Source organism: Equus quagga, chromosome 2, assembly GCF_021613505.1.
Source record: "Equus quagga isolate Etosha38 chromosome 2, UCLA_HA_Equagga_1.0, whole genome shotgun sequence".
In the NCBI taxonomy this organism is placed as follows: domain Eukaryota; kingdom Metazoa; phylum Chordata; class Mammalia; order Perissodactyla; family Equidae; genus Equus; species Equus quagga.
This window is the reverse complement of record NC_060268.1, coordinates 41,274,646-41,297,133: the sequence shown is the minus strand read 5'-3', so window position 1 is coordinate 41,297,133 and position 22,488 is coordinate 41,274,646. Positions and strand designations below refer to the sequence as shown.

Sequence of the window (22,488 nt, the reverse complement as noted above, 5' to 3'; positions counted from 1 at the left end):
ATTTCAACATATACTGTAGAAATGCAAAGGATTATAAGAAAGTACTACAAAAATGGACAATCTAGAGGAAATGGATAAATTCTTATACTCCTTAAACCTCCCAAAGTTGAATCAAGAAGAAATAGATAATCTGAATAGAGCAATCACAAGAGATTGAAACAGTAAGCAAAAGCATCCCAAAAAATAAACTCCCAGGACCAGACAGCTTCCTGGGAGAATTCTACCAAATTTTCAGAGAGGATCTAATACCCATCCTTCTCAAGCTATTCCAAAAACTCAGGGAAGATGGAATGCTTCCTAACACATTCTACAGGGCCAACATCACTCTGATACCAAAGACAACACAAAAAAGCAAAACTACAGTACAAAATCGCTGATGAACAAACAAAAGTCCTCAACAAAATACTGGCAACCCGAATCCAGCAATACATCAGAAAGATCATACATCTTGATCAAGTGAGATTTATACCAGGGACAGAGGGACAAAGGGATGGTCCAACATCTGCAAATCAATGTGATACACCACATTAACAAAATGAGGAACAAAAACCACATGATCATCTCAATAGATGCAGAGGAAGCATTTGACAAGATCCAACAGCCTTTTATGATAAAAACTCAAATAAATGGGGATAGAAGGAAATTACCTCAACATAATAAAGGCCATATATGACAAACCCATAGCCAACATCATACTCAATGGGGAAAAACTGAACGCCATCCCTCTGAGAACAGGAACAAGACAAGGATGCTCACTAGCACCACTCTTATTCAACATAGTATTGGAGGTTTTGGCCAGAGCAATTAGGCAAGAGAAAGGAATAAAAGGACTCCAAATAGGGGGTGAAGAAGTGAAACTCTCGCTGTTTGCAGACAACATGATCTTATATATGGAAAACCCTAAAGAATCCATCAGAAAACTTAGAAATAATTAACAACTACAGTAGAGATGCAGGGTACAAAATCAACTTACAAAGATCAGTTGCATTTCTATACTCTAGTAACGAACTTACAAAAAGAGAACTCAAGAACAATTCCATTTATAAATGCAACAGAAAGAATAAAATATGTAGGAATAAATTTAACCAAGGAGGTGAAGGACTTATACAATGAAAACTATAAGATATTATTGAAAGAAATATATGATGAAATAAAGGAGACAGAAACAGATTCCATGCACATAAACTGGTAGAATAAATATAATTAAAATGTCCATACTACCCAAAGCAATCTACAGATTCAATGCAACCCCAACCAGAATACTAATGACATTCTTCATGGAAATAGAGCAAAGAATCCTAAAATATGAATGGGGCAACCAAAGACACAATTGCTAAAGCAATCCTGAGAAAAAAGAACAAACCTGGAGGCATCACAATCCCAAACTTCAAAATGTACTACCAAGCCATAGTAATCAAAACAGCATAGTACTGGTACAAAAAGAGGCACACAGATGAATGGAACAGAACTGAAAGCCCAGAAATAAAACCGCACATCTACAAACAGCTAATCTTTGACAAAGGTGCCAAGAACATACAATGGAGAAAAGACAGTCTCTTCGATAAACAGTGTTGGGAAAACTGGACAGCCACATGCAAAAGAACGAAAGTAGACCATTATCTCACACCATACACAAAAGTAAACTCAAAATGGATCAAAGACTTGAAGATAAGTCCTGAAACCATAAAACTCTTGCAAGATAATATAGGTAGTGCACTCCTTAACAGTGAAGTTAAAAGGATCTTTTCAAATACCATGCCTTCTCAGACAAGGGAAACAAAAGAAAAAGTAAACAAGTGGGACTTCATCAAACTAAAGAGCTTCTGCAAGGCAAAAGAAACTAGGATCAAAACAAAAAGACAACCCACCAATTCGGAGAAAATATTTGCAAATTATATATCTGATAAGAGGTTATCTCTATAATATATAAGGAGCTCACACAACTGAACAACAAAAAAACAAACAGCCTGATCAAAAAATGGGCAGAGGATATGAACAGACATTTTTCCAAAGAAGATATACAGACAGCCAAGAAACACATGAAAAGACATTCAACATCACTAATCATAGGGAAATGCAAATCAAAACTACACTAAGATACCACCTAACACCCCTTAAAATGGTTATAATCACTAAGACTAAAAATAACGAATGTTAGAGAAGGTACAGAGAAAAGGGAACCCTCATATACTGCTGGTGGCAATGCAAACTGGTGCAGCCACTATGGAAAACAGTATGGAGATTCCATAAAAAACTAAAAACAGAAATACCATATGACCCAGCTATCCCACTACTGAGTATCTACCCAAACAATTCGAAATCAAGAATCCAAAGTAACATATGCACCCCTATGTTCACTGCAGAACTATTCACAGAAGCCAAGACATGGGAACAATCCAAGTGCCCAATGACCGATGATTGGATAAAGAAGATGTGGTGTATATATATACAATGGAATACTACTCAGCCATAAAAGAAGACAACATCATCCCATTTGTATCAACATGGATGGACCTGGAGGGTACTATGCTAAGCAAAGGAGAGCATTTATGTGGTGACAGATAAGAAATAAGGTACAACTGAAATTTCACAATGATGTAAATTATTACAAATTCAATAACAAAAACAGTATACCCCCCTCCCCCCCAAAACCAAATCAACTATAAATACTATTTCCAAGCAAGCTTAAAGATGCAAATACAAGAACAAATTCAACCAGAATTTGGGGGTGGGGGGGGAATCAAGTGACAGAACGCAGAAAAAATTAAAAAGAAAAAAATCTTTTCAGCAATGAAAACTAAAAAAGAAGAAATAAAGAAGTAAATGGACACAAAAGAAGCAGTATTTCTAAAATTAGAAAAAATGAAGATTCAAGAGAAAGTGGTATTGAACATAGTCAAAGATCAGACATTCAAAAGTATAACAAGAAAACTTTCCAGAATAGAAAAAGCTTGAAACGTGTATTGAAAGACACAGACCTGAGAACAACAACCCAGAATAACAAATACCAAGACATATTGTAAGTAATTCATACTTAGAATTACTGAACTGTATGACAACAGGGAAAAAATCCTTTGGGCATCTAGGCCAGATGTAGGCAAACTTTTTCTTACAGAACCAGACAGTAAATATTTTAGGCTTACAGACACTAGTGTGAAAGTTATATGAAATTCAAATATCAGTGTCCACAGCTATGCTCATTGTTTTCCATACTGTTCATGGCACTGCATAGCAAAAGCAGTCAAAAACAATATGTAACATGTAAAGGAATGGACATGGTTTTGTACACTAAAACTATGTTTAGAAAGACAGGTAGTCAGCCTGTGGTCAGTAATTTTCAAACCCCCTGATCTAGACCTGCACTGAGTGACTTTATAACGGAAAGGAAATTAAACTATTCTAAATAGCATGGCTTCATAAGCAGTGCATAGGTCCGCGCCCAGGATCCAAACCTGTGAACCCCAGGCCACAGAAGCAGAGCACACGAACTTAACCACTTGGCCACAGGGCTGGCCCCTAGACTATATTTAATACTTTAAAAATAACCTAGGGCCAGTTCCAGTGGCCTAGTGGTTAAATTTGGTGCACTCCGCTTCAGCAGCCCGAGTTTGGTTCCCGGGCACAGACCTACACCACTCCTCAATGGCCATGCTGTGGTGGTGGCTCACATACAAAAAGAGGAAGACTGTCAACAGATGTTAGCTTCAGGGCCGATCTTACTCAGCAAACAAACAAACAAACAAAACACAGTGAAATCTGTATTTCCGAGGATCTTAATAAATATTTGTTAATCTCTTGGAATTTCCTACAAATTACTAAAATCCTAAAAAAAGGTTTAAATGTCCATGCTTACCTCAACACTGAAACATAATCCAACCAAGTATAGCACCAAAGCACTGTGTAAAAAACATTGCGATGATTTTCTAATAAGTTCCCTGTCTACTTCAGAAAAACCAACCCTCGACCTATTCTTCTCAAAAATAAAAGAACCTCTTTTAACTACATTTATCTGAATACAGGAAAGGCTACAGCGATACATAACCAATAGCTGTCCTTCATTAACCCCTACATGCAAGACATTGTCCTAAGCACTTTCTAATATATTATTTCACTTAATATTTTCAACAACATAGTGTCCATTATTTCTATTTTATGACTGAGGAAAATGAAGGAGAGAAAAATGAGAGAAATGTTTTAAGTAACAATTTCTGGATAATTTCAAGAAAATAACCAGTAATGTAAAAATAGCATATTTATTACCAACAAAAATTTTAAAACTAAAAAGTTACCAAAATTCCAATTTCCCATCACCCTTTAAAGTCTTTTTTTCACTTCTGCTCTTTTTCTAAATAGTCATTCACAATGGTTTATTTTCCTGCAGAATCCCCGGCTACGCAAAGCCTTAAAACAGGGTCAACCTGCAAACAGCTATGTTTACAAATTGGCAGTTAGGAACTCAAAATCAAACTTCTCATAGAAACATTGTTACAAATGGGGGTTAGAGTTCCAGGGCAGCTCCCATGGGATATTTTTACCCATAAAATAACTGAACAGAAAATACAGAATCTAAACCATTATACAAACAATATAAAAAACTATATTCCATATCTCAACATAAGGCCTATCTGTACCCATGTTAAAATTATAGAGCTCTAGTGCTGGGAAAACTGGATATCCAAGTGCAAAAAGATGAAGTTGGACAGTAACTTACACCCAATACAAAAATTAACTCAAAATGGATCCAAGGCCTTAAGTTAAGAGCTACAACTATAAAACTCTAATTAGAAAACATAAGGGAAAAGTTCATGACATTAGATTTGGGAATGATTTCTTGGATATGACACCAAAAGCACAGGCAACAAAAGAAAAAGAAAGATAAACTGGACTACATCAAAATTAAAAACTTTTGTACATCTAAGGACACTATCAACAGAGTGAAAAGGCAGCCCATGGAATGGGAGAAATATGTACACATCATATATCGCATGAAGGGTTAATATCCAGAATATATTTTAAAAACCCCTAGAACTCAACAAAAAACCCCCAAATAACCCAATTCAAAAATGGACAAAAGAACAGGCATTTCTCCAAAGAAGATACACAAATGGTAAGTACATGAAAAATGCTCAACATCACTAATCATTAGGGAAATGCAAATCAAAACCACAATGAGATACCACTTCACACCCACCAGAAGAGCTATTATCAAAAAACAGAAAATAAGAAGTATCAGCGAGGATGTGGAGAAATCGGAATCCTTGTGTACTGCTGAGAGGAATGCAAAAAGGTATAGCCATTGTGAAAAATACTATAGTAGTTCCTCAAAAATATTTAAACACAGAATTACCATATGATCTAGCAATTCTACTTCTAGGTATATGCTCCAAAGAACTGGAAAGAAGGTGGGGCCAGCCCCGGGGCCGAGTGGTTGGGTTCGCACGCTCCACTTTGGCACCCTTGGTTTCACCGGTTCAGATCCTGGGCCCAGACATGGCACCACTCATCAAGCCATGTTGAGGCAGCGTCCCACATAGCACAACCAGAAGGATCTACAACCAGAATACACAACTATGTACTGGGAGGGCTTTGGGGAGAAGAAGGAAAAAAAAAAAGAGAAGATTGGCAACAGATTCTAGCTCAGGTGCCAATCTTTAAGAAAAATAAAATAACATAATTGAAAGATGGGACTCAAATAGATATGGGTACCCCCCATATTCACAGCAGCATTAGTCACAAGAGCCAAAAGTTAAAGGCAAAAGTGTCTATCGATGGATGAATGGATAAACAAAATGTGGTATATACATACAATGGCATACTATTCAGCCTTAAAAAGGAAGGAAATTCGGCAATATGCTACAACATGGATGAACTTTGAGGAACTTATGCTAAGCAAAATAAGTCAGTTACAAAAGGAGAAATATTTAAGATGATTTCATTTACACGAGGTACCTAGAGAAGTCAAATTCATAAAGACAGAAAAAATGGTGGTTGCCAGGGCCTAGGGAAAGGAGGGGAAAGAGGGCTATTGTTTAACAGACACGGAGTTTCAGTTTGGGAAGACAAAAAAGTTCTGGAGGTGGATAGTGATAATGGCTGCACAAGATAAATGTATTTAATATCACTGAACTGCACATTTTAAAATGGTTGAAAATAGTAAATTTTATGTCATATATATTTTACCACAATTTTTTAACGAAGCTATATATCTTTATCTAATCCCTTTTTCCAAGCCACTAATGACAGAGTAAGGTAAAGGTTCCCAACAGGGAGAAAGACAAGGATTCTGGAATGGGAAAACAAAACCTCTTTTTTAATAAACTACAGTGAAAAGGAGAAGAACAGAATGGAGACAGAAGTAAGTACAGGAAAGAGGACCAAGTAAAATTTGCCCTCCTATTTTGCCTTTTAAATATTTACTTCTTAAAAGACATAAAACAAGCCGTAGACCAAAAAAAAAAAAAAAATGGTGGATCAGGTATAAAAATTACAGAAGTATTTCATCTAAATTCTAGATTTCAAAGTTCAGTATATACTTTATCTTTCTGAGCTTATCATAACAGGAAATAGAATGGAAGGATAAGCAGGGTGGGGAGAAAGAGGGCTTCCAGGAAAAGATGATAAAAATTGTAGAGGAGGTACTGACCAAAGATAGTTTTGGGGGAACTACAGTGTTTAGAGAAGAGGAAAAAGCAATCTAGGGCCAGTTGGGGAATTATTCTCTTTCTTTACCATCAATCTAACCAGTTTGAACCCTTTCCTTTGGTCTAAACCAAGAAGGTAAGGGAGTTTATCCCAAGCAAACTGAGGCCAAAGAAGTCATGGAATTACAAACTATAGCTCCAAAAAAGAGAGGAGAGCTCTTCTAACTAATTGGAAATTTGCCTAAAGATCCATTTTTATACATTAATTAGGTTCTGCCTACACAATAGAAAGCTGGAAAAAATGCCCCTACCAGCCTAAGAACAATAAAACAACTGGATAAACTAAAAAGTTAAACTTTTCTGGAACCCATCAGAGAGCTGAGGACTGAGGGCAACCAAATAAAGATCCAAGAAAAGACAAGCCCTTTCTAGGAGAGACAGGATGGAAGTGCGGGCTCACCTGTAGCACAGCAAGAAAAGACAGATGGTGGTACCATAAAAGGAGGTAAAAAAGAATTGAATGAAAGTTGTTAATAAACTCCTAAAGGCAAAGTGTGGGCTAGCATAAGCATGTAGTACTCTTGGGAGCCTTAGACACAAAGGGATTTCAAATTTATTTGCAGGATCTTTGCCAAAGACCTCCACCAGGTGCTCACAATATGAGAACAGGAGACTGGAAAGAGTCGTCTTCTTTGGTGCAAGGCTGAAGAGGAGAACATCCTCTACTACGGGAAAAATCAAAGCCCAAATCAGATCATTCTCCCCTAAGGAACAAAGACTTTAAGGCTGAGGGAGGGGCAGCAAGTCCAGTCAGCCCAGGGGCACAAGCGAAAACATAACTATAACTAAGGATGAGAGTAGAGTGAAAGAAAAATCCCTCACCACTAGGGGAGAGGCAGGAAAAAGTCTTGGGCCCAAGATCTTATACCAACGCCATTAGACATCTCCTACCATGGAGGAAGGCTCAGGAGACTCTCTTCCAAACAAGATCTGAAAAGATACAAGACCTACTCTGGCATAGAGGAGCAGGATCACTGAGAGAGCCCCATCCCTAATGACAGACACACAGGGCCTATCCAAGGTTGAAACTGAACCAAGACAACAAAAACATTCTGTGACTCCACCACCAGGTCAAAAAGCACCAATTAACACAACAGCGATCTACCACTGGGAGAAGGTCAGAAGCACTAGATTCCACATAGAGGCACAAGTGCATAGGAAAAGCCATAACCTGAGAATCGATCAGGAAAACTGAGAAACACTTTCTCACACCTCAACTTGTAGCCTAAGCACAAAGTAACGAGAGAAATTTGAAGTCAAGGGTCCACCCTCTGCAACAACAAAACTGAAATTCAGCTTAACCCAACTCCCCACAATAAAAGTCCGGGTATGCAATTTTCCTGGTATGAATACTATTTACTCAGTCTTTATCGTTCTGTTCGTGATATGCAGCATTAAATAAAATTGCAATATACACAAAAAAGGAAGAATATACAACCCACTGTCAAGAGACAAAGCATTCAAGAGAACCAAAAATCAGTAAGGTTAAAAACAGAAAATTCAATGAAACCAAAGACTGATTTTTTTAAAAAGATCAGTAAACTGATAAATCTCTAGTAAGACTGAAAAAAAAGGGAGAAGACACAAATTACCAATATCGGGAATGGAAAAGTGAACATCAGTAGACATTCCACAGACAGTAAAAGAAAAATAATGGAACATTACAAACAACTTTATGCCCATACATTCAATAATTTAGATGAAATGGTCAAATTCCTCAAAAAATATGAACCACCAAAGTGCACACAAGAATAAATAAACTGACCAGTCCTATATCTATTTTTAAAACTGAAATTGTAGGAAAAGCCTCCAACATAGCAAACTCCAGGCCCAGATGACTTCACTGGAGAATCCTACCAAACATCTAAAAAAACCCAAAACAAACAAACAAAAAATCTACACAAAGTCTTCTAGATAATAGAAGAGAAGGGAACCTGTCCCAACTCATTTTATGAGGTCACCATCATCCTGATACTAAAACCAAACAAAGACAATACAAATTAATTGGGCTAAGTACCAGTCAGAAACTGCCTACACAACATCTGCAATAACCTAATTTTATTACCTAATCTTAAAAAATAAAGGAAACAGTTTTAAACATACATACACAGCCTCATCTTGGTAACCCTACTATTTATGTTAGCATTTAACACATCCTCTAGGTTCTTTAGAGCTCTATTACTAGATAAGTTCTTTTGTATTATCAGTAATAATAGAATAAAAAAAGTGAAGATTGGGAAATGAGTACACTAGGGAAATAAATCTAATGAATGAAAATGATATAATTTAAGTAGATTATATCAGAAAACAAACACAGCAAGGGGGGAGCAATAACATTTTTAAGCCTAAGAACTAATGACACTGGGGGGAAAGTATACAATATAAAACATTTCCACTTTTTCAACATATGAACCGGATCTCACCTCCGGAATAGAAATAGGTGATTGCTCGGCAATCTAAAACTGGGCAATGAAGTTTGCTTTCTATTTACCTGCAGCCCAGCTAAAAGAATTGGGGTAGGGGGGGAGCAAGCCTCTTCCAACTGCTCATTATAAACTGCAGTATTAATTCTGCTAGTTGCTCTATCACCTCTAAATTTCAGATTCACATCCAAAGCCTTCTCAACACTTTCACCGGGCACTTCAATTTCAACTTACCCAAAAGTGAATTCACTTTTCCCATCCCAATCCATACCCAAACCTGCTCTTCCTACTGTATTTTTCCTACCATATTCTTGATCACAAGTAATGCTACCATCATGTACCTAATCAACCAAGCCAGAAACCATCCTAAACATCCTGGTCACTCTTCCTCTCCCTTGCTCCCCCTACAGTCAATCACCAAATCCTGACGATTTTAACTCAAATATTTCTCAAGTCTTGTCCCCTTTAAACCTATCCTCCACACCCCGCAAACGTGCCTGTTCCTTCCATCAACTCCCTTCAAAATAAAGACTAACTCTGGCATTATAGGCAAAACCTACAAGATCTACTTCTACTTCTCCAAGTCTTCTTTCATTGCTATTTGCTGCCTCACTCTTTGCACTCCAGTAACAAGTTTCCTGCCCACACTGCTCTGCCTTTCTGTTTACCTCAAACATTCTTTCCTTTCAACTAATTCTTATCGTCATCATTTAAAGCTCAGCCCAAGCATCATGCACCCCAATAAGTAACTACCGCCACTCCCCCAAGCCTGTGTAAACCTGTGATTTTCTCCACCTTAGCTCTTAATAAATCATATTGAAATAATCTTATATCTTAAACTGCACTAAACTGTTAAGAGTCTTGAAGGCAGAGATCTTATCTGTAACTCCAGTAACCTGGCACATGAGATAATTCAATCTTTGCTGAACTGAACCATAATTTTTCTCATTTTCCTCAAAGAGACTAGAGAATGGGGAAAAGACTATTCACTGAAACACAATCCTTACTGCAGTAATCACTTCTTGCTCACAAAAAGGGGCCTATAAATAAAACTAAAAATGTTCCTTCCTCATAAGGTTTCCTTCCTCTTCACAAAATCCCTGATACCAAGTAATATTTGAAGCAAACAATTATGGTTGCAAATTGTCTTGTGTTAATAACAAGACTATAATAATGATACAAGTATAAACATAGTTGATAATTTGCTATTGAGGTCTTGAGCACACAAATTTCTATCAATACAACAAAACAGCACACTGTATATGAAGGATTCTTAACAAATTATCTAGGACTAACCTAATGTTCATTCTTTCAAGCAAAGGTTTGCCAAATGAAGGAGAGAAGAGGGAAACAAAAGTGGGTAAAAAGTACTAAAAAAAATTGTATACAGATCACAAATCAAATTTTATAGACAACAAAGTCTAAGTTTTCCCTAAAATTTAGGTATATATAAATTATAAGTTGGCTATGTAAAGAATATATGCATGTAAGGTTCCAGAGTAGGATTCTGAGGGAGTTCCTAGAGGAACAACCCTGGGCTAGGTGGTACCAGTCCTGAATCCATCGTTACTTAGCCATGATAGTGCTAAGACACTGATTAAGTCATGCAATCATTCTAGCACTTCATTCCCTCAACAGCAAAAAAAAGTTATTGGACATCAGATCTGTGTGTTTCACTACATGTAAATTTTACCTAAAAAAAGAGCTGCCAAAATTTGAGATGAGTCATTAATTAATCTGAGCTGTTTTCATCCTTCTATCACATACAACTCATCCAACAGCATCCTAATTAAGACAAACATTTACTACATGCTAAAAAGTCTTCAGAATGGTTCATCATTAATAAAACAAAGACGTTACTGGACTAGATGACTCCTTCGGTCTCCTCTAGCTCTAAATTTCTACAGGTTTGTTAATTTACACTCTATTACAAACGGTATCACTACTAAATTTGTATTAACATTTATATTCGTCAAAGAAAAAGCAGAAAATCACTGCCTTAGTTGATACCAAATGACATATTCAAAAGTGTCACCATCTGTTTTCACTGTCTATATTTCCAGCCTGACTAATCTGAAATTGACAGCTTCAAGTATTGCAACTGTCCACTTTTATTCTCCATCACTTCCCTAAGTTTTCATTAAATGACTTCAGAGAAGGAAGAGATTTCTCTGTCTCTCCCACTTATCACCTAATGAAAGTCAACTAGGGCAGAAGGAGTAAGCAGAGAAGTATTATATAAAGCATTGACTCTAAAACAGGGAGATTCTTTTCAGCAAACTCTTCCCAACCAAGTGTGTGATAAAGATAGGCGGTCTTTTTGGGTCATTATCTTTGACATATGATTATTCTCTTTTTTATTAGCTAATATTATAGGATTCTTCAGAAACTACTAAATATAATAAACTTATAACCAAAAATATTTGTCAAAATATAGGAAATATACAAAAAATAAAAGAGCTACTGAGTTAGGTTGATAAAATTACGGGTTTTTTCCCCCTCAAAGTTTTCTTCAATGAATAACAACCAAAAAAAGAAGACTGTTTTTTCTAAAACCATGATCAATTAATTTTCTCTAGAGAAACAAAATATGTGGGTTGTTAGATATTGATGACTAAAATGTTCCATGAAAATATGAAGGATTTTTTTAAAGATGGCATTATTCAGTTTGTTGATCACCAAAAATATTTAGGTACAGTCATTCAGGTATATGTTTTAAAATACTACCATTAGCACCCCAACTTAAAATCCTGTATGTTCTCAGAAGAAATACCATCAGGGCAAAATCAATATGTGTTATAAACAGAATGAGACTGTATGTCCTTCTCCTGAGGATACACCTGTATTTCTTTAACCTAAGCTTTAATAGAACAATAATTTGGAGATTGTTTAACTTTAATCATCTTGGAAAAAAAAATCTATTACATGGTATGAAAGAAATTCATATCAATAAAACTTGAAACACAATGTGTTATTGTAGCAAAAATATTGGTTATGATTAATAAGAACTGAGTACCACAATACTTATGCGAAGCTTTTGTTCCCCTCAAAAAGTACATAGGAAACTTGTCACTCTAGTCTATCATTTTCCATATTACTGTCCTTTCTATGGAATATATATATTCCAACATACTATTTTTTAAATTTACTAGAGTCATCTGTATACATACAAATTACAATGTACATATTGGATACATCAACAAAGAAAATCTGATAAAAAGGGAACTTAATTTTGGCAGAATTTCCCTAAGAGTGTTTTTCATTTAAGTAGTTCTCACCAAAACTGGGCAAGAGGAAAGATATAACTACTTATTTATACTCTTTCAAGAAAAACTTCATTTAAAGAAAATTAACTTTATATTAAACTTACTCTCCAGTAAATCTGGCCAGTAGAAATCTGAAACCCGCAGAACACATTAATTTGATAGTAAGAAAACAATCAATGAGATGTTGACAAAGAAGAAAAATAGTTATTAACTAAAAATCTTTAAAATTATAAAGTAAAACCTCAAGATTTTTGCCCAAAATAAATTTGCATTAAGTATCTGAAATAATTTCCCACTATTCTTGTCACTATCTACCAAGGAAAAACTAATCATTATGATTGCGATAAACTGAAAACAAGGTTACAAAGAATTTTTATTTGAATTGCCAAAGATAAGGTATAATCATAATTCTCTAACAGAAGTGCCCTTTTGTTTGCTATTACTAAAAAAAATTTAAATAAAAAGGTATATTCCCAATGAAGGAAAAATGCTTGATTGCTTGAAATGTGATTGTGAATATTGTCCAAATACTCTTTATTGGCACATCAGAAAATTAAAGTATTGTATAATTATCTTATTTAACAAAATACACTAAAGCAGATATTTGTAAGGCCAGTGAGGGGTTAATCATTTTCAACTCAACTGGACAGTCATACATACTTGTGGAATATCAGGAAGGAAGCAATTATTACTAAAATCATAGTTTTTTCTCATCTAAAAAGATGCTTATGTGTTCTGGATATTTTTCTTTAACAAATAACATACTCTTCTTTTAATAAAATGTACTTTTAAATTCCTACTTAAAGATTACCTTAACTGGTCAACATGAAAAACTTAAAATGTCAGGTTATGCTGCTTACAGGGTCTTACTCCTCCCCTTCTTATTTATTTTTAGTAACATCTCTACTTTTTTAGTTTCCAATTTCTCAATATAGAAGTATTCAGTCCAAAGAAAAGAAAAACTTCTTCCCAAACTACATAAGCCATTATTACTAAATCCCAATTATTTCTTAAGAATTCAAGTGCCTTCTAATAGGACAGTTTCATGTTTCTTTCATCAAAGTGGCAAACATACTTCCTTGTCCTAAATTATTAAAGCTATTATGAAAACCTGATTGCTAGAACTTGAAGTCAAAGCACTGCTGATGATCCACGTTTAATCTAGACATACTTCCTTTTCTACAATCTCTCTAAATTAATACAGGAGAGCCTATAAATACCATAAAATATGGGTTCACTAATACAGTCAACTGACCTACTGTGACCCTACATTAAAGTTAAAAGACTTTTTATGCAAATACTTTATAACACTATTTTTTTAAATGGTATTTTAGTGTTTCTTTTCACTCTTTTCTAAAAATACCATACTAACTGGGGGACCTGCAGATGAGGTAAACAAACAAAATGGCTGGTCAAACCATTAAATCACATTTGTCCTTAAGGTCCCGTGATTCTTCTTGAGACCACACTTAGTCTCACCCCTCTTTACTGACAGATTCACAAGATTCCCAAAGGACTCCAAGAGGCCCAAGCTTCTCACTATGACTCTACCCCAACCATATCTTTCTCCCCTAGACAATGTTCCTACATGTCAAACCTTTTCTCATCAGTCAGCACATAAAAGCTTTCCTCTATATTCCACTGCCTCTGAACCCTCACCTGCTGTTTGTGGTATCAGTGAGTTTATTTGATAAACTAACCTGCGCTAACATTGTCAATAAAATACAAGAGTTTAAAGTTTCTCTTCCAGAGAATTTGTGACTTTAAACAGAATATTTTAGAAAGAATTTCATAAAACACAGAAGAGAGACAAAGTTTGGCATCGGCAATTCTCAAATTATACCACATAGTCAACCACCTAGTCTATCTATTTGTAATGTAGATCCAAGTACAATTTAATACAGTTTAAATTAAAAATGAATGTAGTCATACAACCAGTAGAGAATATATGTCTGTCTTAGATGTATGCCTCACGGCAAATGTCAACTTAGTGGAAACTAAAATTGGTTTTATCTAAGTCCTGTATCTGTTAAATCTTCTCATCTTCAAGGTGGGGCAAAGGACCCCTCTATGGTCAATCCAGTTAAATTGGTCAGTGAACTTTTTAACCTCTCCGGAAGACTTATTTAGAGCACACCATACATGAGGTCTTCTCAGCACTTTTGATGCAGTAGTTCCCCCTCATCTGTGGGAAATCATCCCAAGACCCCCAGTGGATGCCTGAAACTGCAGGTAATACCAAATCTTATATATACTGTTTTTTCCTATACATACATACTTATAAAGCTTAATTTATAAATTAGGCACAGGAAGAGATTAACAACAATAGCTAATAATAAAATAGAACAACCATAACAATACACTGTAATAAAAGTTATGTGAATGTGGTCTCTCTCTAGGTATCTCATTGTACTGTACTCACCCTTCTTGTGATGATGTGAGATGATACAATGCCTCCCTGATGAGATGAAGTGAGGTGAATGAAGTAGGCATTGCAACCATAGCGTTATTCTCAGACAGAGGGTGACAGTGGTGACTAAAACCGTGTAAAGCCAAACAGTGGACAAGGGGGGAACTAATGTATTTATGACTTAAAAGTGTCTCTTCTACTTTACGCTTTCACAACAACTTGGTAAATTACAAACATAATTAGATATTGTTTATTTTGAATTCTGACAAACCACTTTCTTCTTTATCACATTAATCCAAACCATAGTCTCCTAGGACTGAGATAATTTAATACCATTTTATTCAATCTGCAACTAATTCTATAGTTATCAGCCTATAGTCTAGTATATCCCTTCTGAACAAAAAGTCCAAGTTTTTTTTAACCAGAACTGGATGGACTCTATTATATAACAATCTTGTGCCAGAAATCTCAAACATGGGATCAACTAAATGAATTTGGGAAAGATAAAACTTCCCCAATTCTTAATTTCTTAAGAGTGAAAAAAGAATAAAATTACTAGCTCAAATGAAATGCCTGAGAGACACCATGTAGAATGGAATATTATAAAACATACCAATCCTATTTGTTTTTTCTATGCAATCCTACTTGGAATTTCTATACAGCTACAAGTCCACAGAGGTTAAGAACTATACCATTTAGAGCTTTTACATCCTTTCAACCCCCACTGAGGAGAATTAAAAGAGCACAGGTACTGAATAAATTAGAATTAAAACAATTTGGGAGAATTCTTGAAGACAAAGTCTACATACAATGCTCACTCAGCTACCTGGAAACGAAAATTAAAAATATTAATGCTTCATAAATTACCCAAAGAGGTCATTAAAATACAGATGAAGCCTACACTAGACCAATAATTTATTTTACACCCTTTTAAGTCACATATTTGGTCTTATTTTTAAAACAAATTGACTCAGCAAGTATCTAACATGCCATCACCTTCAATTCTCACCCCATATCCTTTTGGTCCTAGAAGATAAGTATGAAGTTCAACTCAATCCTAAAAGATTGCTTCACATAAGAGCTACACTTTGCCTTGACAGTCTTTATGACCTTGGGGGAAATCTACCAAATGACGACTATAATGATGTTTGTGTGCTCCTGTTTATTACTGAAATTTAATCCTAATATCATGCTAACAATAGTGATGCCTTCTAAACTGGACCTCTGGAGAGGTGAAAGCCTTTGAGTAACAAACATCAAATGATACGTACTACAAACCACATTAAGACTTAATTTAATTAGTTTAAAAAAAAAAAAAAAACACTACAAAGGCCCTAACTTCAACGAGATCCAAAAACAAATTCTGAAAAACACCAACAGCCTCCTTACTACTTCTCTTTATGGACAACTGGTCTGCAGTGTAAAAAAAAAAAAAAAGGCATGAAACTAGCTTCAACTAGCCATTTCCTTGCTTTTATAAGGCTAACAGCTGGACAACTAATAACAATTTAAAACTTGGCCAAGAATCGGGAGAAGGTATATAAAGAAATCTACAATCTGAAAATTGCGAAGATAAATCTATCACTTCAAGTCACTAATTTGTATACCCATGTTGGGTAGCAATCTTCGTACTGCTTCATTAGCATCAGAAAGATAAATCCCTGCCTTGGAGGAACATTTACTAAGTACATTTCATTTCAGGATCTAAGGGCAGTTTACGAGCAGTATCTCTTTAGGCTTCCCTAAGGTACTATAAAGTGCTTAACATCATTCACACATCCAGCCACCACTAGGGTGATAAGTAAATAAACACGATTTACTTATGCAATTATTTACCACGGAATTCAAGTCAAGAAAGCAAAACTAAACATCCACAGAGGCATTTAATACCCAAAGAAAACGTAGAATACTACAGACGATAACATTCACCCTTAACTGACCACTACAGAAACCAGAGGCCTTCCACATGGGCTGTTCTTTACTACCGCTCTTGATTTGAAAAAGTAACAATGTCAACTCAACATTTTAACAGTACAGAAGATAAACAGAACTTAGTGAAATCTCTTCTTCCAGATCCTCAAAAGGTGTTTATAAAAACCGAGATAGAGCAACGCCCCCCTAAAAGCACCCTACTACAGAGAATGAAATACCAAAAACATCAGGTGGACCAAGAAAAACACCATGTAGAATGGAATATTATAAAAGAAAAGCTGATCTAACTCAATCACCCGGAGGGACCACAGGGTTTGGGACTAAGAACGTGAGACCGAGGTGGGGGTGGGTAGCAAAGTGAAATCTAACCCCAGAAATCACAACACAGGCCGCAGCCTGAGAGCCGAAGCTGGCGGGAAGTGAGCTCCCTTTTCTGTTCCCAGGGGAAAGTCCAGAGAAAAGCAGCTCCACACAGCGGACGTACGAGGCGCCAATAGTGCATGCCTACCAAGGCGCCGGAGCCGCTGGAGAACCCGGTTGAGAAGGGGAGGAGATCCCGGCAGACGGCCCTGGAAGAGGAGGAGGACTAAGGCTGGGAGCAGCGGCAGCGTCTGGACGAGGGGGATTACCTAACTGTGACGACAGAGAAGTGTCCTCAGGCTCCGGCGATGGTCCCGACTGCGCAATGTGTGGTGTCTTTCCCGCTTAGCCAGCAGCAGCAACAGAGCCAGCTCCTTCAGCCAGTCGCCATTTCCCGCCTACCGACCTGCTGCACCGCACGGACAGGGACCCGGATGGAAAGCGGCCTCTCCGCGCAGGCGCTTTGGCTTCCTCCTCCCCCTCCCGCCACAATTCCGCGAGGTGGGAGGGAAGGAATGCGGACGGCCACAGCGGCAAAAAAAAAAAAACACAACTTTTACTTCCGTGAAGAGCGTTGGAGTTCCTGCTGCCGGAAGAAACTCGCGAGCCCGAATTCCTGACAAAAACTGAACGCAAGGCCTTAGCACCGGATGGAGAAACAAGCACAAAACCTATCAAGATACGCCAGCGCCTGGGGGATATTTGTACTTTAGGGGCCTCCGTAGCTGGCTGTGTAGTGGTCGCAGGGGGAGTAGGGAGTAAAGCGTTGGGAGTGGAGAGGCGGGGATCCGAAGGACGGTTTTTCCTCCTGCTGCTAACGGAACTGCTTAGGCAGAACTGGGAGGGGGAGCGCGCCCTCGCCCCGGAGGCGGGGCTTAGGAGCGCGTCGCGCGCCCTGGCGGCTAGGGTTTAGTAACCCGGGCGCGCCAAGTGGGTGGAGCCGAGTGGGACGGGGTGGGACTAACGGCTTGGCGCGCTGGAGAAGGTAGTGTGTGAAGATCGCTGCCCAAGGCCAGGATGAGATGAATCTTTCGTCTTTCCTGGGATCCCAGTGGCCCGTGAAGGTCCTCTTTCCAGCTCACTGCCTAGAGGGCATAGCAGTTGCTCGAGGATCTGTCATACAAACCCACGCCCTTCAGCTCCGAGCGCTGTCGGCGGTGGTTCTGCTGAGAAGTCAGATCAATCAGACAAATGTGTTCCTACCTGCAGGCGTGGGTGAAAGGATGGTCAACCTCACAGGGTGAAAGTGTATCAATCCGGAGCGTCCAATCCTAGTGGTATATCATAAAAACAAGTCTAGTGGTTGAAAGAGCATTACCTGTTTACTAAAACTCCGGGTCACTCTCATTATTCATTCATGAAATATTTATTGAAAAACCACAATATGTTAGGACCATACTAGATGCGAAAGATGCAAAAGGGAACAAGGCAGACACGGACCCTGCCTTCCTAGAATTCACAGTCTATTGAAGAAGACAGAGAACAATTTAAATACAATGTGATAAAATGACTACAAGAAGGAGCTCTTGACAGGCATTATAAGAGGACATGAGGGGTGCTAGGAGGGGATCTGGGAAGCCTTTCATGAGATGACATCTAAGACATAAAGGAAGAGTTGATGTTACAAAGGAAGAGTGTCTAAGTAAAGCAAACAACAGATGGGAAAGTCCTCAGAGTGCGTTGAGCAGGTGAGGAAGTAGTTCTGTGCACCAGAGGAGTTAGGAGGGAAGGTAGCGGGGAGAGAAAGAGGTAAGCAGAGAATCCTTGTGAATCTCGCTGTTCCTCTTTCAAAGTGTGGAGCTGGTGGGTTGTCTTCTGAAAGACTTATACACTACAGATTCTGTCAGGGCTCAGAGTTTATTTGCACCTAAATCTTCCTAGTACCAGAATGCTCTGAATGCGACATTTATTGAGAGCCGGTGGTATACAGCATGCAGAACTGGTAATAGTCCACAAAGTAAGAGATTCCGAAAAAACTAATTGGAAATCAACAAATAATTACTGATCCAGTGTGTATCATGAAAAACCATAGAATATAAGCTAAGTAATTACCCTAATTGATTACTAAAATAATTTTTAAATTAGATAAAAATTGGAAATATTTCTGAAAAAAAGTTCCTAGTATTTATTTCAAACCTTCACTCTCCTAAAATTTAAGTAAAATATGCGATTTACAAAACGCTTTTATATGCATTTTGATTTGTTTGTTTCCCAACAACCCTGTGAGATAGGTAAAATAGGTGATATTAGTCCCCCCACTCCAGTGGAAGACACTGAAATTTAAAAAAAAAAAGGGGGGGGAGAGGAAGGAGAAAAAAAGGAAAAACAGATGCCTTATACAAAGACAATCGCAATCACCTAGTAAGAAATACTCAAGCCCTCTTTCTGCTCATTACACCACATCCTACTATCTCCTATGGCAATGTTATTATTGTTAGATGTTAAGTTTAGAAAGGTTGCTGGTAGTAAGCCTAAATGCTTTTGTAACTTTTTTAAAACCATTTTTCACAAAGGATAACTGTGTTTTGTTTTCACCTTAGCATTTACATCCAGTAGTCTCTACCAGCCTCTTTTCTGCAATATTTAAGTGGATTGTTGTGAAGATCAAATGAGATTATTTATGGAAAACACTCTGTAAGATGTTTTCCTTGCTCCTTTAATGGTAGTTGTTAATGTCATTAAGCTTCAGTAACAACCCTGTCCAAGATTTTAGAATAAAATAAAGATTTAAAAATATGAACATAAAAAGCATGAGGTACATTTAGACGCAAAGCAGTAGCCACAGGAAAAAAATGTAATGCAAGAACTAGCGGTATGCGTGCTTTTTAAACTATTCAAAACTGTTGCTATATGAAAACATTAATGAAATAAGATGTTCACTAAGTAATGTAATAGAAGTATCTTGCATCTTCAACAAAGTCTTTCAGTGGATCCCTATTCCAGAGCATATGGAATATATTTACTTTTTCCTATATAAGGCATATGTACTTCACAACCCATTCTTACATTAACATTCTTTTTTTTAATTTTATTTTTCCTTTTTTTCTCCCCAAAGCCCCCCAGTACACAGTTGTATATATTTTAGTTGTGGGTCTCTCTAGTTGTGGTACATGGGACACCGCCTCCGCATGGCCAGATGAGCAGTGCCATGCCCACGCCCAGAATTCGAACCAGTGAAACCCTGGGCCACCGAAGCAGAGCACACGAACGTAACCACTCAGCCACGGGGCTGGCCCCACATTAATATTCTCTCTCTATGAGTTATGTGTTTTTTATCACTCTTATTCCAACTAAGGAAGTAATATTCATATAAATATTGAAATAGAGCTGTCATTTTGCTCCAGGATTGCAATCATTTGATGGCAACGACCATCTGAAGCTTAACATGGTCAAAACTAAACTCTTAATTTTCTCTCAAACCTGCTTCTCTGTGTGTTATCCACCTTATGGAATGCAGTTTTTCTTTCTCATAACATCCAACCCACTGTAAGTGCAATAAACTAAACCCTTCAAAATATATATGAATCCACAGTTATCATCCTCTCAGCTACCTCCCAAGAACCATCGTCTCTTAACAGGAATACTACAACCACCTTTCAAGTCTTCCTGCTTCATTCTTGAACCTCCTTCAGTCTTTCCAACACAGAAGCCAGAGTGATCATTTTAAACCTCTTTATAAATTTTTCATCACCCTTAAAATAAAATCTAAAGTCTTTACTATGACATGCAAAGCCCTTCATTAGCTGACTCTTGGCTACCTCACTGACTACATTCCCTATTTCTTGCTCTTTGTCCTCCAGTCATCAAGGTCAACTGCTTTTTGAAAAAGTATTTCTGCATCAAGGGCTTTGTATCTGTTGTTTCCTCTGTCTCTAATTCTCTTCCCCTAGACCTGTGTTATTCAATAGCCACTAGCCACATGTGGCTACTGAGCACTTGATATGTTGCTAGTATGACTGAGGAACTTTTAACTTAAATTTTAAAATTAATATTCAAGTGACTGCTAACAAGTCCTCCATTTAGAGTGATAAATAAAGTTCTGGAACTAGATAGTGACTATGGTTGCACAACATTGTGAATGTACTTAATGCTACTGAATTGTACACTTTAAATGTAAATAAATGTATAATGGTAAATTTTGTGTATTGTGTATTTTACTGCAATAAAAAAAAGTCCTCCTTGGTATTTACCAAAAGGAGTTGAAAACTTATGTCCACACAAAAACCTGCACACAAATGTTTATAGCAGCTTTATTCATAATTGCCAAAACGTGGAGCAACCAAGATGTCCTTGAGTAGTTGAATGGATAAATAAACTGTGGTACATCCATACAATGGAATATTATTCAGCTAAATGGAAATGAACTATCAAGCCCTGAAGACATGGGGGAATGTTAAATGCATATTACTAAGTGAAAGAAGTCAATCTGAAAAGGCTATACACCGTATGATTCCATTTATATGACATTCTGGAAAAGGCAAAACTATGGAGACAGTAAAAAGATCACTGGTTGCCAGCGGTTTAGGAGTAAGGTAGGAGGAGTAAGTGGAACACAAATGATTCTTAGGGGAATGAAACTGTTCTGCATGATACTATAATGGTGGATACATGTCATTATACATTTCTCTAAACCCATAGAATGTACAATATAAAGTGTGAATTCTAGTGTAAACTAAGGACTTTGCTTAATAACGATGTGTCAATGTTGGTCTATTGATTGTAACAATTCTACACTGGTGCAGGATGTTCAAGGTAGGTGAAGCTGTGTGTGTGTGTGTGTGTGTGTGTGTGTGTGTGTGTGTAGGAATGGGGTATGTGAGGACCCTCTGTACTTTCTACACAATTTGGCTGTTAACCTAAAACTGCTCTAAAAAGAATAGTCTAGGGGCTGGCCCTGTGGCCAAGTGGTTAAGTCCGCGTGCTCTGCTGCAGGCGGACCAGTGTTTCGTTGGTTCGAATCCTGGGCACGGACATGCCACTGCTCATCAAGCCACACTGAGGCAGTGTCCCACATGCCACAACTAGAAGGACCCACAACAAAGAATATACAAGCATGTACCAGAGGGCTTTGGGGAGAAAAAGGAAAACAATAAAATCTTAAAAAAAAAAAAAAAGAATAGTCTATTGAAGAAAATTAACACCTGATTCAGTTATTGGAAAACTTTTAGGTATGCCTGGAACATGAGTATGAATGTACTTATTCAAATATAAATTTTATCAGCTCTAAGTACCAATCAAATATTTACAATGGCAATTTAGTGTCCAAATTGAGATGCTGTAAATGTAAAATATACAGTAGATTTCAGATTTAGTACAAAAGAATAAAAAATAGCTCAGTATTCTATATTGATTACATGTTAAAATGGTAATATTTTGGGTATATTAGTTAAATGTCA

At 37.2% G+C, this 22,488-nt stretch overlaps 1 protein-coding gene across 2 annotated transcripts in view; it reads right to left on the bottom strand.

Annotated features, from left to right (window-relative positions):
- CTDSPL2 (CTD small phosphatase like 2) overlaps positions 1 to 17,511 on the bottom strand; it is an 86,083-nt gene extending 68,572 nt beyond the window's left edge. The window contains exon 1 of one of the 2 annotated variants that reach the window (XM_046654067.1): positions 17,362 to 17,511. The gene's annotated coding sequence lies outside the window, so the exon portion shown is untranslated. The remainder of the gene's footprint in view (positions 1 to 17,361) is intronic. The other variant, XM_046654068.1, reaches the window with a different exon arrangement.
- Positions 17,512 to 22,488: the final 4,977 nt, after the last annotated feature.